The 16705-nt window shown below is 38.4% G+C and overlaps 1 non-coding gene across 1 annotated transcript; it reads left to right on the top strand.

Annotated features, from left to right (window-relative positions):
- Positions 1-1516: 1516 nt before the first annotated feature.
- Trnat-ugu (transfer RNA threonine (anticodon UGU)) lies at positions 1517-1591 on the top strand. The gene has a single exon. It is a non-coding gene; the product is annotated as a tRNA-Thr (tRNA).
- The last annotated feature ends 15114 nt before the right edge of the window (positions 1592-16705 follow it).

The following is a 16705-nucleotide window of genomic DNA, read 5'->3' as shown; positions in this document are numbered from 1 at the left end:
CTTTTGAAAAATTTGTATGGAGTACAAATACTTTCTTCTGTGGCACTGTGCGTAAGTTTTTAGCAAATAGAGCTACACTCAGACTGTAGAAAATATGCTGCATTTTTATGTTTTGGAGTATACTACCAGCTCTGTAAATTACCCTTCATCCAGAAGATTTCTTCAGCTCCCATTAATTATTTTTTAACAGTATTTTACGTGATTACTTGAAAATACATGTAACATCTTACGTTGACGGTATACAACAGCTCTGGCCAGGCATACTGGCATGTGGCTGCAAGCGCGCTGGTGCCACTCTTGTGCCTAGTCTCGCATAGCGCTCTCGCTCTAATGTTCGAAAAAGGCAACGCTGAGCGTGTGTAGTTTCCCAGTTAGAGCGCTAGTTGATCGTCAGTAGCGAGACAGTGTGCTGATTTCGTGAAGCTCTTGTTTTCCATTCTTTATTGAGTTACTAGTTTTGACAATTTGATTTGAAATAAATAAGTCAATTTATTTGCTGTGTGGAAGTGTGAAAGTTGAAAATTAAAGAGCAAGAATAAAAAGAGATTTCTCCTGTGCCATGTTGGTTGGGCTTACAGATAACTCCAACAGGAAGAATGCAATGAAAAAAGCAACTGAGTTCTGGTGGCAAAGCAAATCCGTAATCCCCAATGTCTACAGGTATTCAAAACACCTTGTAGACAATGATGCTGAAGTGTTAGCATCTATACGCACGCTCGTTATGAAAGATTTGTGGAAAGTAGACATAATCAATCGCGATGACATCAAGAAATGCGGTGATATGTTACCGAAAACAATAACCATTGTAAGGAAAAACCTTACTAATGTACAGGTTATTTGTGCTGCAGCTTGTGGTGTTGGTTTAGGAACCATCCAGAGCGTGTGTCGTAAGGGAAAACCCTCAACATCGCTTCTCCCAGAAAAAATATTAACCAACACAGTTCTTTACCCAACCAAACGACTTTGATAAAGACATTGTCAGATGGACAGTCTCAATTTCACGAAAATGGCGAACATCCAACACCAGAAAAACTGAAAAAAAGTTAACTGAAAAAATAAATTGTACTAGATCTTCTAGATACGTGAGACGCATATTAACCAATATAGGATTTAAATACAAGCTTCAGGGTGATGGTAGACAACTTTTACTTGAACGCAACAACATAGTGGCTTCCCGAACTAAATTTGCCTGTTTGCAGCTAGGGTGTCCATTTAATTATCATTTCATTTCTAGCAAAGCTGCATGGTCATCTACGGTAACTGTTCTTTCGGGAACAGATACTACCGTCATATATAGTTAAAATATGGCTTCCCGGCCATTGATCTTCTTGTGCGAACGCACACGCTATGCCCGAACTCGCACGGGACTTCGTAGATTAATCTGCCACGAGTAATGAGTATGATGGGCAAACATCTATTAGGCGCACTACGAATGTAGTGGTGTGGACATGTTGAGAATGTGGATCTCACGGGGAGCGTGCAAGGGATAAGTCCCTGCAGACGCACTATCCTCAGTGCCCGCGGTGGCTCAGGTGGATAGAGCGTCTGCCATGTAAGCAGGAGATCCCGGGTTCGAGTCCCGGTCGGGGCACACATTTTCAACATCTCCCCAATGAAGTACATCAACGCCTGTTTGCAGCTAGGGTGTCCATTTAATTATCATTTCATTTCTAGCCAATCTGCATGGTCATCCACGGTAACTGTTCTTTCGGGAACAGATACTACCGTCATATATAATTAAAGTATGGCTTCCCGGCCATTCACCTTCTTGTGCGAACGCACACGCTATGCCCGAACTCGTACGGGACTTGGTAGATTAATTTGCCACGAGTAATGAGTATGACGGGCAAACATCTATTAGGCGCACTACGAATGTAGTGGTGTGGACATGTTGGGAATGTGGACCTCACGGAGAGCGTGCAAGGGATAAGTCCCTGCAGACGCACGATCCTCTGTGCCCGCGGTGGCTCAGATGTATAGAGCATCTGCCATGTAAGCAGGAGATCCCGGGTTCGAGTCCCGGTCGGGTCACACATTTTCAGCATGTCCCCAATGAAGTACATCAACACCTTTTTGCAGCTAGGGTGTCCATTTAATTATCATTTCATAAAATTTTGAATTATTAATTTTCTCTATCTTGGTAAATTTATCTGTGCCGTGTGATAATTTAACTTATCATTTTTTTGCTTGGCTACTTCTTTTATTTAACGGCCTTCCAGTTAATTTCCTATTATCAAACTTTATTTTTCAATTACCGCTACAGAGCGCCACCCAAAATAGAGAGAAAATTTTCCTTTTCGAAAATAACAATTCATTTGGGTTAAAGTGTGTCTGGCAAAAGTCGAGCCAAAGTGGGGGCCTTAAAGTACCTGTTGGGAAGGGGTTGCGCATATGAGGTCAGCGAAGACTGGATTTCTTAAAAAAAAAAGTAAATCAGTTTACAGGTGTATCGAAATAAACAAATCAGGAGGTCAACATTCGGAAATGAACACAGCTAAGTTTAAACATTGGTTTGAGAACATTTTTTTTAATTTATTGGAGGAAGGTTGCGTTATCGTCATGTACAACACCAAGTATAATTCGATAGTTATGAACCGAATCCTAGATGGCTGTCGTAGCAGCTTGGCTAATCACTGTAAGCATTACCTTCTCACCTACAGAAACAAGAGTTTCGTTTAAAGAAAGAAGGGCCGATATACGACGTAGATGTCCTGGCCAATGAAAGGAAGCACCAAGTAATGAGCTTATCATCTTATCATCACCAGTACAACCCGACTGAGCTCATTTGGGCAAAGTCAAGAGAGAAGTAGCGACGAAAACCAACACGTTTAAAATCACAGACAGGGGCTTTCGTCACAATGTCTTGGGAAACGTCACAGTCGAACAGCGTGTAGAAAATCAGTACAGAGAAAATTTTAAAAAAGAAGTCATCCGAGACACTCTACGAGAACCTATTGTCATCAACTGCAGTGAGGACTCAACAACCACAGAAAATGAGAGTAGCGAAGAAGAAAACAAATAAGAAAAGTGTGATGAGGAGTATGAACCAAGGTGAAGACAATTGAGATGAGACATGTCAGTCATTTTAAACTCTTCTCTACACTTACTGAGCTGTTATAACACCAACATTTCGTAAGTAATATTGTAATAAACTGTCGTATTGTAAGTATTTTGTATTCATTCACGTCCAAAACCCATACACTGATCAGCCAGAATATTATGACCACCTAACTAATAGCCAGTATGCCGATCTTAGGCATTGATAAAAGTGGCGGTGCTTTGTGGTATGGAAGCAATGAGGCCCTGGTAGGTCGCTAGAGAGAGTTGGCAACACGTCTGCAAATACAAGTCACCTCTAATTTCACAGCTTGTGGCGTTGGTTTAGGAACCATCCAGAGCGTGTGTCGTAAAGGAAACTCCTCAACGTCGCTTCTCCTAGAAAAAAATATTAACCAACACAGTTCTTTACCCAACCAAACAACTTTGACACAACATTCATTCACAGTCCAACTGTATTTGATCTGGTTCAGATCTGATGAGTTGAGGGCCAGCAAATCCATTGATACTCGCCATTGGTTTCCTTGAACCACTCCATCACACTCACGCTCTTGTGACTTGGTGCATTATCGTGTTGAAAAATGCCACTGCTGTCAGGAAACATGATCGTCGCTCTAGCTTCGCCACATGCTGAGGACACTCCTCGAACACTTGGCAGGTCGTGGAGTTTCGGAAATGCTCGAGCCAAGCCTCCGGACCGTCCCATTCCGCCCTTGGTCAAACTCATATAGGTTGTGCACCTTCCCCATTTAATGTGATTTCCCTAAATCACTCCAGGTAAATGCCGGGATGGTTCCTCTGAAAGGGCACGGCCGACTTCCTTCCCAATCCTTCCCTAATCCGATGAGACCGATGACCACGCTGTCTGGTCTCTGTCCCCAAACCAACCAACCAACCAACCTTCCCCATTCTACACATGGACAACATGCTCACTGATGCTACATGCAACTTGCATGTATCTGACTAGGAGTCATTCCTCACCAGGTGACGCTGCTATCACCTGGATGGGGTTATATAGACAGTAGATCGGTGGTCACAATGTTCTGGCTGATGAGTGTATATATCAGACTGGATTCCATGGGGATCTCGTGTGCTCAGTGACTGTACAAGAATTTAGACGACAAGACATGCATTTACAACAATTGGTTGCATAGTAATACGGTTTAATTGCAGAGCGAGATTTCAGATGTCTTGTGGCTAGAATCAGTGCTTTTAGGAAAAGTTGTATGGATCAATTATGGATTTTCATTAGTGTGCTAATTTACTTGATATTCCATTAGTTATATTTTTATTCTGATATACGTTTTTGTCACAGATTTACGTACATTTCCACTTCACATAAACATATAGTACCTAATTATGCCTATAATAATTTTGCGCACTGTAGACAGCAAATACAGAATTGAATGACAAGGGTTTTAAAATGTTTTTATATTCAACTAATGTACAGTTACATTGCTTATGTAATGATACGATTGATAACCATATGATTGACTTGCCAAAATCAATATTTCACCTCAATGTACTTATATTGATTTTTACCAAAGAAGAAATTTCTATGAGTAACAGAGGTATGTGTCACAATGAAGTGCATGTGACTCATGGTCTGGCAACAGTGTGCTGACAGCCACCTGCCTGACCAAAGCTATCATACCAGAAAAATCTTGGTCACAGCATAACTGTGTTTTGAGAAGTTTGTTACACATTTTTGAGGATTCTGGAATCATAGTTAGTTTAGAAGAACCAGTGTTTGGCAAAACAAGAGTAAACCTACTTGGAGATATAATTTCGCCAGAAGGTATTGAACCAGACACAGGAAAACTTGAGGCAATTAAGGCAATTTCGCTTGTACCACAAAAAGTGAAGTTCGAAGTTTCCTCAGTTTAATAAATGTCCATCACCTTTTTTAAACATGAAAATTCTTACAATTCCTAAATTACGTGCACTTTCTGGGAAAAACACCACATGTCACTGGGGTCAACAATCACAATTAGTGTCTTAAAGTTTTAAAGAAGCATTTCTTAAGGCTCCAATATTTGTTCATCCAGATTAATGGCGAGATTTTTGCTTATCTGCTGATTTATCAAAAATTGCACTTGGTACACATTTATTTCCAGAATTTGAAGAGAGTGGTATAACTGTACATAGAACTATAGCCTTTACCAGTCATGTTTTTTCTAAATCTGCAAGAAATAATTCTGTCGCTGAGTTTGGAGCATTAGCAATCATTTGGGAATTTTCTGAATTTCGATTCTTCTTATTTATGAAACATACTAAAGTTTACACTGATCATCGAGCACTCCTATTTTTAATGTCCTCTGAAGTAAATTATGATCGATTGAAACGATGGGCTTTGTATTTACAAGAGTTTAACTTCACTGTTGATAACATTCCTGCTTCTAAGAATGTTATATTTCACACTTAATTGCGTGCTCCTATTGGTGTCAATTCGAAAAGAACTTCAGCTTCATGTATATATGAAAGGTAACTTTTGAGAACTTTATTTCTTCTTCTTTACAGGACATTGCTCAGGAACAAGACAAAGACCCTACCTCAAAAGATGTGAATGTAAATGGCATGACAAAACAAACACTACAGTAAGACAGTTTTATTCAGTATGTAACAATATTCTTTTCAAAAGATATACAGTCAGCAATGCTCTTTGGGTTGTTACCTGGTGATTTTGTAAATAATAATAATCTCATCTTACTTATCTTTGCTTTGGTTCAAGAAAATGCTCTCTCAAACTTTGTATAACTTTTTGCTTTAATAATATGCAGAAAAGAATACAGTAAGTTTTAGAGAAACGCAAATTGTGTCAGAGAGACACACCATCAACTACACAATGTGCACCATTATTTCCTATAACCCTCATAAACTAAAAGAGTTAGCTGTGGTAGCCCTGTTAGGATCCCTTGCCAGATCACACAATGGGTTCCCATTTATTTTTGTTATCGCTGAATTAACTTAGAAATCTATTTCACTCAGTAGTTAATGCACAACCATTGCAAAAACAGTATTCAAGGTTTTTGTCAATAATTTTTTTCTGAGAAGCTGGTCACATTGATAAATTCATTTCCTACGCTTTTTACGACCTCACACTACCAAATCTTTTTTTTTTAATTTATTGGCAACAGTCAAATTCAACAGAAAGCATAATGCAAGAAATCAACAAGCTACTCAGATTATATTGTCATTGTCAACATCAAAGTTCGTACAAACACTTCCACACCTTGCAATAAATTACAATATGATTCTAGATCATTATCTCTGTCACCTGTACTCAAGACCAACAACCATCTAATCGTACCCAAGAGCTAATAGCATTTCTAGCATCGCAAGTGTTATATCATAAGGAAGTAGTAGAATTAGGATTTGCACTAAATAGCACCAAGAAAGCTGCAGAAATAAGAAAGAAATTTAAATATGAAATAATAGACATCAAAAAGTCACACATTTAACAAAAAATACTGGTAAAATCTCATCCTTTTAGCCAGCTAAAAATATCATATTTCAATTGTTATGTGTGTGGCACATACTTCAGGGATAATTTGTTTTATCCAACATTTTTGTGGTTATTTTCACTGCTAATATTTACTTATGATTCGCTAATGCATTATTTTGTAGCAAACTATACTGATTCCATGACTAATTGTAATTTCCTTGTCTTCAGACTCGTATTTTAAACATATGAGAAAACTTTAAGCTTTTTACTATGCATACACGTAGCCAAAAAATTGTGGAATATTCACTTGCAAGTCTGGCAGATTGCTGGAAGAAGTGTTATATACAGCCAAGCTCACGAAAATATGAATTTACCAAAACAGAACAAGAAACAAGAATGTACAGACACAGAGATACACCAACTACGTTTTTATCATTATTTATCTAGCAGAAACATTGTACTTACAGACAGTCACCTACAAAGGAAGCTAAACCAACGAATAATTCACTAATGATGATTTTTTGTTTTTGAGCTTAATTGTTTTCCTGTGATGTAGTATAAGATTCTTTTGCATACATTTGCTGCTAACATCTTGACATTTCATACTGATTGTTTTCTTGTACATACTAATGATCTAATATAATAACCTGCATTGTTTGCACTTAAGTAATTTTCAGGTTGAATTTGCCTGTTGTATTTATGTCACTTCTTGAGTTTCTTTGTAGTGTATATTTTGTGTATAAATTGTTAATGTAGGATGTACCACCATTAGTATAATAATTATGTTAAGTGCTGTACTGTAATGAGCTCTAAGAAGTCATGAAAGATGTGTAAGGAGGAAGCAAAAAGAAAGAGGTGAGCAAGATGGTTAAAGAAAAGGCTGGTGCACTAAAGAGAAAGGATTTGAGTGATTTTAAGGTATAATGAAGGTTGTAAGGAGGTTTTGCTTGAAAATGTAGGAAGCAATAGGTTAATAAAGGAAAACTGGGAAAGATGAGATGGTAATAAGAAGTTAAAGAAAGAGGTATAACAAAGGTAATAGAATGTAAGAAAAGGTAAATGTGAATTATAAATTCTGAGAAAGAAAAGTGAAAGACTGGAGAAAAGAAAAATAAAAAAATACTGATCAGTTTTTGTTCAGAATTTAGCATTAGGACAATCCTGAAAAAAGACGACTTTGATAGTATTCTTTACAGAGTGCACTCAGTTCTTATGATGTGAACCATGGTCACTTTACTTATTTGTTTATTTATTATTGGTCCTTTAGATCATACAAATTGTACAGCAAAGCACATCATGATATAGGACATGATGAGAGATGATGGTAGTGGTACACAACTCACATAGCAGAATACATATAGGATATACAGACAAAATTTAAAAAATGTGGTGTGTGATGAGAGATGACAATGGTGGTACATACTACATATAACAGAATACATATAAGAGATACAGACAAAATATGAATAACATTCAATAATCAAATTATCTTACTCAGTAGAAGTACTTACAAGTGAATAAACAGCTTATTACAAGTAATGAAAATTTTGTGGTACATACTTCACATAGCAGAATATATATATGAGATACAGACAGAATATAAATAAGATACAATAATTTAATTACCTTACTAAGTAGAAATATCTACAAGTGAATAAACAGCTTATTACAAGTAATTAAAATTTTAACTATATACGAAGGTAGTATCCGTTCCTGAAAGAACAGATACTATTGATAACCACGCAGCTTCTCTAGAATGAAATGATAATTAAATCGACACCCCTAGTTGCAAACAGACCTTGATATACATCATTGGGGACATGTTGAAGTGTGTGCCCAACCAGGACTCGAAACCAGGATCTCCTGCTTACATGCCCTCAGTGGCTCAGATGGATAGAGTGTTTGCGATGTAAGCAGGAGATCCTGGATTCGAGTCCTGGTTGGGGCACACATTTTCAACATGTCCCCGGTGATGTATATCAGCGCCTGTTTACAGCTGGGGTGTCGATACAATTATCAATTAAAATTTTGTTTCAAGAACAGTGATTTAGCAGTAATTTCTTTAATTTAATTCTCATTATTTTTGAGTTTTTGCTTGTTTTTGTGTCTGTTGGGAGGTGGTTGTATATTTTAATGCCCATATGCTTAACCCCATTCACATATAATTTAGTGTTGTGAGCTATAATTGGTAATTGGGTTTTGTTTCTGGTGTCGTGTGTAGTGGTGTGCATTTTTGTGAAGGGATTCCAAGTTCTGTACTGTAAAACAGCCTAGTTCCATTATATAGAGGCATGGCAGTGACGGGATTTTTAACTGTTGAAACAGTGGTTTACAGTATTCAGTTTTTTTTCATTTCTTAATTCTTACCACTTGTTTTTGTAATCTGAAAATTATGAGAGAATCGGGGCTATTTCCGCAGAAGATTAGGCCATAGCTCAAAATAGACTCAAACAGGGCATCATACACCAGCTTCAAGGTATCTACACTGGCTGTGTCTTTTAATGATCTTACTAGATAACAGGTTTTATTAAGCTTTTGTGACAGTGCCTCAATAGATGGTTTACAAATTAGAGTGTTACTGATGTTAAGTCCAAGGAATTTGGTGTCCTGCCTGTTTGTAATGTCATCTTTGCCAATAACTATAACTGCATTGAAGGGGGTAAGATTTTGTCTAGGGTGGAAGTCCATACTTACAGTTTTTGGGTATTTATGAGTAGTCTATTAGCTTCAAACCAAGATCGTAATTGACAAGTAGTTTCATTTACTGCATCTTGCAATATGTTACCTCTACTGGTTATCAGGATATTTGTGTCATTGGCATTTGGTATATGTTCTGGGAGATCATTTATGAACAATATGAAAAGAACAGGGCCTGGAACTGATCCTTGAGGGACACCATTTGTTGTATGTAGTGTATCTGACCTGCAGTTCCTGGATGTCTTTGATTTTCTTATTTCTACATATTGATTTGTTTCACTAAGGTAGCTACAGAACCAATTGTGGGCTACACCTCTAATCCCATACTTCTGGAGTTCCATAAGAAGCAGCTTATGGTCGATCATGTCAAATGAGTTGGACTGATCACGAAATATACCAACAGCAGATTGTTTATGGTTAAAAATACTTGAGCACTTTTCTAGAAATGAATACAAAGTTTGTGCAGTGGACCTATTTTTTCTGAAATCCGTATTGGGAAGATGTGATTATGTTGTTAGAATTTAAAAATATTTCTAATCTAATTGACATACAGTACTGAAATATTTTTGAGAAGACAGATAGTTTAGCAATTGGCCTACAGTTTGATATGTTCATTTTCTCTCCCTTCATGTAGAGTGGTATAATTTTAGCAAGTTTTATCTGGTTTGGAAATGTTCCCTCTAGAAATGAGGTATTTATGATATTTGACAGGAGTCCACTGATGTAATTTGAACACTTATGTAGTAAGAAACAGGGTATCATATCATTCCCTGCAGAATAAATCTTTTGAATTCTTTTTTTAATAGTATCTTCAATTTCATATGGTGTTGTAGGAGACTGGAAAAAGGATTTCAGAGGAGTATTGTTTTTGGGAAGAGAGTATACAGTGTTTTGGGAGTTAGTCAGGAGATTTGTGGGAAGAGAGTATACAGTATTTGAAGAGTTTGTTAGGAGATAAGTGGAAATTTTTGAAAGATAGCTGTTGAATTTATTGGCAACTTTATGTGCATTTTCAGTCTTTTGTCCTTCTATATTTAGTGTGATAGTATCCTCTATCCTTAACTTTCAACCAGTCTGTTCTCTTATTGTATCCCAGACGATCTTACATTTGTTGGAAGAGCAGCTAATTGTTTTATCATTATAAGCTTTTTCAGCGCATTTGCTAACTCCCCTGTACATGGTTTTGTAATTTTGATAGTATACCTTGAACTCTTTGGATTTGTCACTGTCCAGTTTGCTAAGTCTGTGCAGCAGTCTCATCTTTTCTGATTAAGTTTTAATACCTTTTGTGACCCAAGCATTCTGTTTTTTGTTAATGATGGTCTTTGTTTTCTCTGGGAAATGGCAATTAAAGTAATATTCAAATATCTGCAGAAAACTGTCATATTTTTCATTTATAGTTGAAGAACTATATACACTTCGCCAGTCTTCTTTCTTTAAGCCAAGTATAAAGTTATTTATACTACTGTCACTATAAATTCTACACTTCATGGCTGTTTTTCCTGTTGGGAGTACGTTTAGTGGTGGATTAAAATGTGTTGATAATGCACAGTGATCTGGAAAACTAACATGTATAATTTTTATAGTGCAATCAGTGTTAGTAGCAACCTGATCAAGACAGATGTTTAATATCGTTGGACATATAAGTTTCACATTTAAGTTCAATGACACTTAATTTACTAATTGCGACTTTCGAGTAAATTCTACAAGGAAATCAGTGGCTCAAAAATGGCTCTGAGCACTATGGGACTCAACTGCTGAGGTCATTAGTCCCCTAGAACTTAGAACTAGTTAAACCTAACTAACCTAAGGACATCACACACATCCATGCCCGAGGCAGGATTCGAACCTGCGACCGTAGCGGTCTCGCGGTTCCAGACTGCAGCGCCAGAACCGCGCGGCCACTTCGGCCGGCAAGGAAATCAGTTTTGAGATCACCACATATTATTATATTTTTGAGTTATTGTGACATGCTTTTTCTAGCAATAGTGGAAAGTTTCTGAGAAAGACAGAAAAGTTACCACTATTTGATCTATATACATACATTATATACAAATTTAGTTCAGAAAGTACTACCCCAGCTATTTCAATGTCTTTGTCTAAGGAATACACTTCACAAGGGTGGAAAGGTTCACAGCTAATGCTATTTCTTATGTAGATCTAAATTCCACCACCTTTGTAATTTTTCCTAGAATAATGGTGAAGTAATCTGAAGTTTTAAATATACTGATAATGTAATTCTGACTCTTTTAACCAGTGTTCACTAATACACAGTAAGTGCATGTCTGACAAAACATTAGTATCACAAGTAAGAATTTCAAGTTCATGTACTTGATTGTATATTGTGACAGTATATGTTAAGGTTGTTACGTTCTTCTACATGAGGAAGATTTACATCTGCTGTGTCCTCTTGCAAAAAAGGTGACTTGACCATAAAAAAATCTTTGTTAATAGCTTGCTTTTTTTTATTTTTCTTGACGATGTTCTCAGAGGTATTGAGATCTCTCCCTAATCCAAGCTTTTCTAAGTTTATGTTTGTGTTCTCCTCATCTGTTTGTGTGTGTGTTTATTATCCTTACGTGGTTACTTCTGCTTCATTCCCTACACTTGTGTGTATTATCAATTACTTCTTGAAAAATTCCATACATACTTGGATAGATTCAGAGTTTTTATCAGATTATTCTGCACACACATAACAATTGCCTCATATTGTGCTTATTAATGTATACTGTTTTACATGTTTTACTTTCCTTATTCTGTAATTCATTGTTGTAGATCTATTATGTTCAGACCATGATACCATTTTTTCTCATTTATAGACACTGGACTCTGCAAAATCGTAATATTATTCTCTTAGGTTTCTAGGTATACAACTATACACTTTTACTACTCATTTGCAAACATATAAAAACATATAAAATGTTTTACCACTATATCACTTTCCTGTATTGCACAACAAAATTTTTTGACTGGAGATTCCCAGGGTCATGCACAAGCACACAATGAACTGTAAAGTTTTGAATTTCCATGTTGAACTGTTCAGAATGAAACATTAAGTATGCTATAACTTACATCACTTGTGGGTGTTAGCTAAACATAGACATTCCTCGCTGTTTGTCATCTTTATATGATATGTTAAATGACAAAAGTGCTTTGTATTCAGTGAAATCTGTAACTGGTTAACAATACAAACAGACATTAAGCAACACTGTGAATACAGTTGTGTGCTGTGTGCTTTCAAAAACAAAACTCTAGCTTGTGCAAATCAATTTATTTACAGATGATTGCACTGTAAATAATTTATTCCATCCCTTGTGTAAACAGTAACTGTATAACACAAGCTAAGTAGCTGAGGTTATCTTAAACTATTTACTTTTGCTTATTATTACAACTGTATACTCTGATAAAATTTATCTTCCATTAGATTAATTATTTTTTTCTGTGACTCACTCTTCTGACATATTTGAGCATATATTTACATATGACTCTTTTGAATTTTGCACTCAATCCTTACCTTTTGTAAAAAAAAAGTTGCTGGTTGCCAAATGGGGAGGTTATGTAACATATGCATATTATTCGGTCACTTTGTAATATCTATTACTTACATAAATATCGATAAGAATAGCTCACTCAGAGAAAAACCATCTATCTGAGTAATCTTTGACTATTCCTACAATGTCTTTGTGTAGCTACACTGCCTCTGCCTGAGAGCAGTAGCAAAGCTATATGCTTTTGAGCTGAGCAATGATGAGTAGCAGATGTATTTTGAAGAATGGTCAGAAAACTTTCTTTATAATTTGATCTGCCAAAACATTATGACCACCTACCTAATAGATGGTATGCCCACCTTTGGCACAGATAACGGAGGCTACACGTCGTGGTGTGGAAGCAATGAGGCCTTAGTAGGTCACTGGAGGGAGTTGGCACCACTTTTGCACACATAAATTACTGAATTCCTGTAAATTCCTGGAAAGGGGCGATGAGCTCTGATGCCACATTCAGTCACATCCCAAATGTGTTTGATTGGAATCAGATCTGGCTAGTTGGGGACCAGCACATCAATCTGAACTCGCCATTGTGTCCCTTGAACCACTCCTTCACACTCCTGGTCTTGTGACATGGCGCATTATCTCCTTGAAAAACACCACTGTTGTCGGGAAACTGATTGCTATCAAAGGGTTATGTTATCTGCAACCAGTTTACAACACTCTTGGCCATCATGGTGCTTTCCACGAGCTCCACAGGGACCATGGATGCCCAAGTGAATGTTCCCCAGAGCAAATGGAGCCACCACCTGCTTGTCTCCATCCCTCAGTGCAGGTGGCAACAAGCTGTTCCTCTGCAAGGCGACCGATTCGCGCCCTCCCATTGGCATGATGATGAAGCTATTGGGATTCATCAGACCATGAAATGCTATGTCACTGTGACAACGTCCAGCTCCAATTGTCATGTGCCCATATCCGTCATAGTTGTCAAAGTCGTGGTATTAACATTGGCACATGCATGGGTTGTCAGCTGCAGAGGCACATCGTTAGGAGTGTTGGGTGCACTGTGTGTTCAGACAGACTTGTACTCTGCCCAGCATTAATGTCTGATGTTAGCTCCACCACAGTTCGCCCCCTGTCCAGTTTTACTAGTCTACCCATCCTACAGCATCAGGCTTCTGTAATGAGGGGTGCCTGACCAACTCCACGACATCTTGATGTGGTTTCACCTTGGTTTCTTCATGCATTGAAGACACTCGCCACAGCACTCATCAAACACCTAAAAAGTCATGGAGTTTCCGAAATGCTCATGTCAAGCCACAGTCAAACTCAGATAGATTGCACACCTTCCCAGTTCTACACAAGGACAGCATTCTCTCTAAAACTACACGCACCTCGTGTGTGCCTGACTAGCAGTCATTTCTCGCCCAGTGGTGCTGCTATAGCCAGGACGGGTTTATATTGACAGTAGATTGGTGGTCATAATACTCTGGCTGATCGGATTAAGTCTGAAATTAGATTAATGGAATTGGAGTATGAATATTTTTGACAATTGTGGAGAGAAAAGCAAAGGAATTTATTTTTGAGTTTTTGTGGAATGTTGAGAGGCTAAGGTAAGCACACAACTGCATAGCATCGTTTAGTGTTACTGACATTGCAGTGATTGAGTTCAGACAGTAGTTTGTTATGCTGAATACTCTGATAGGGAGGCAAGATTCCCTTTGCTTCGCATTATTTCTTGAAGTCATGTTAGGTACATGCTATTATGAACATTCAGTTTATTTTTAAAGCATTACTTTTGGATGTCGGGAGTAGTGTGGTGATGAGAGTACTGTGCCACTATTGATATCAAATTAATTGTGCAGATTAATCAATTGACTGATTAATTATCCCAACCACCACCCCCAGATGATGTCATGAGTTTTCAATAGCCAGCACATAGCTCCCCATCAGGAACTCCCAGCCCCTACCCTCCCCCTTCCTTCCTCCTTTCTTCTCCCTCCCATCCCATAACATAATCCATGATGGCAGCCCAGAAAAAAATTGTGGAAAACTTGTTCACTCTGTGTCGAGCTGCTGGACTTGGAGGACCTCACGTTCCCCTCCCCTATCCCCTCCTCTTGAAATGGTCAGAAATTGATGTTTGGTGGGAAATTCAAAAAAAGGTGGGGAATTAAAATTTATTGGTGGGAATATCAAATTTCGTGTGTCCACTTTGAGATCTGGCGACCAACAGACCTAGTTCAAGACACCACTATAAAAGGGTGCTGCTTACCATCCCCACCGCCACCACCACCCCTCCCCTCCCCTTCTCCATCTATGAGGGAGTTTCGGTCTGTGCTGAGCTGCCAGACAGGACGGACGTAATTCTTTATTATTTTGTACACAGTGGAGAGTATTGCTTATTTAAACAATCTGAGTTGCCACAGCCAGTCTAGCCAATAGCCCTATACAGGAAGGATGGGTTATAATGACGGGATAGCAAGCTATTACCAAAGTACAGGGGAATGGCTGCTGCTGGGAGGAACTTAAAGATGAGTAATAATAATACTGTCCTGCTGTGCTTGAAACATCATGCCCCTGTGTACAGGATTCTGTAGTAACATCGTTTCGGAATGAAACACACAATCTAGTCCGGCGCCATCTACCAATTATATTGTGAACCTAAAGAGGTGGCCAGCCAAGAAATCGCGCTTCTTCATTCCTTTATTGTAATTTCATACATATGCCCCATGTGGGCAGGGGTGGGCCGGCAGTGGTACAATTCGCCCTCTTCAGCCAAGAAACTGGACAATAACACAGGAGAACGTTAAAACACATAATAAGGGATGAAAGATGAATTTAACAGATGATAAGGGGAAACAATTGGGGCGAAAATAGACAAAAAAGGAAGAGTTTAATGAGGGACATCTGCATAAAGTCCACAAATAATAGATACATTGCACTTAAGTAACCAGTACGGTGAGCACCAAAACTTGACGGAGAGTAAGCTAAATAAAGACTGGAAGCCAGGGGAGGCCAGAAAGGAGGGAAAGAGGAAGGAGTGGAGGGGGTTCAGTAGGGTAGTGGGTGTGCAGGAAGGGATGAGAGGGGGAGCCGGTAGCATGCCAAGGGACAGGAGACGGGGAGGAAGGGGAAGGGAGTCAATCAGGAAGGAGCACAAAGGCTGGGAAAGGAGAAATGAGAAAGACAGGGGGTACACAGGAGGAAACAGCAAAAGGGAGGAAAAAGAGAGGGAGACCTAGGGAGGAGGAGAGAGGAAGAGCAGGGTCAGAGCCAGAAGGAAGAATAAATATGGGGCGAAGTTCATCATCTGGGATGGGGAGATGCTGAAAGTTTCTTTGAGAAAGTGTAGCTTGCGACATCCTCCTTAAGCCTCTATTTCCTTTGGCTGCCTGACCCCTCATGATTCCCGCCGCCGAACGTGGCACAGTGGGAGTCAAGCAACAGCGGCTGGGACGTATACAATATTCTGTCCATGACGTAGACTCCTCCATTTAAAGAATCTTTAATGGGTATGTTGTTTTGTCAATACACTTTGAATTTCCCACACGAAATGTAGATTTCTCCCAATTATAAGAGCTATTTTCGTAGACAGAAGAGATCGGAGCATACACGCGATTTAACATTGCTAAAGAATCGTTACTTGTTGTGAAAATCCTGTAAAAGTACGGAGTAGGCTGTATTTCCTCTAAGTATTCTCTCATCAGTAAAAAAGTCTGTTCTTACCTGCCACGTCCAGCATCACAGGACTAGAATATTGAACTCATTCCTTGTTCATGATGGAGTGCTAAGACCTGCCTCTGACATAGGAATCCTCATCGCTTTAGAATTCTCTTACAGTAACTAAATGCTGCACCACACACAAAGTCTCTTAAGGTAACAGCACAGAGAAGTTCTAAATATCAGGTTTATGCTAAGTATCATTGTATAAATTCGATAATATAGCTAACTTTATTAACATGGTCATTTCTCCCTGTGTAGGTGCAAGGTTTAAATTTCGTTAAAAGAACTCGCTGGA

The sequence above is a fragment of the Schistocerca cancellata genome, chromosome 2 (assembly GCF_023864275.1).
Source record: "Schistocerca cancellata isolate TAMUIC-IGC-003103 chromosome 2, iqSchCanc2.1, whole genome shotgun sequence".
Lineage (NCBI taxonomy): Eukaryota > Metazoa > Arthropoda > Insecta > Orthoptera > Acrididae > Schistocerca > Schistocerca cancellata.
The sequence above is the reverse complement of the archived record's forward strand: the minus strand, read 5'-3'. Positions and strand labels throughout refer to the sequence as shown.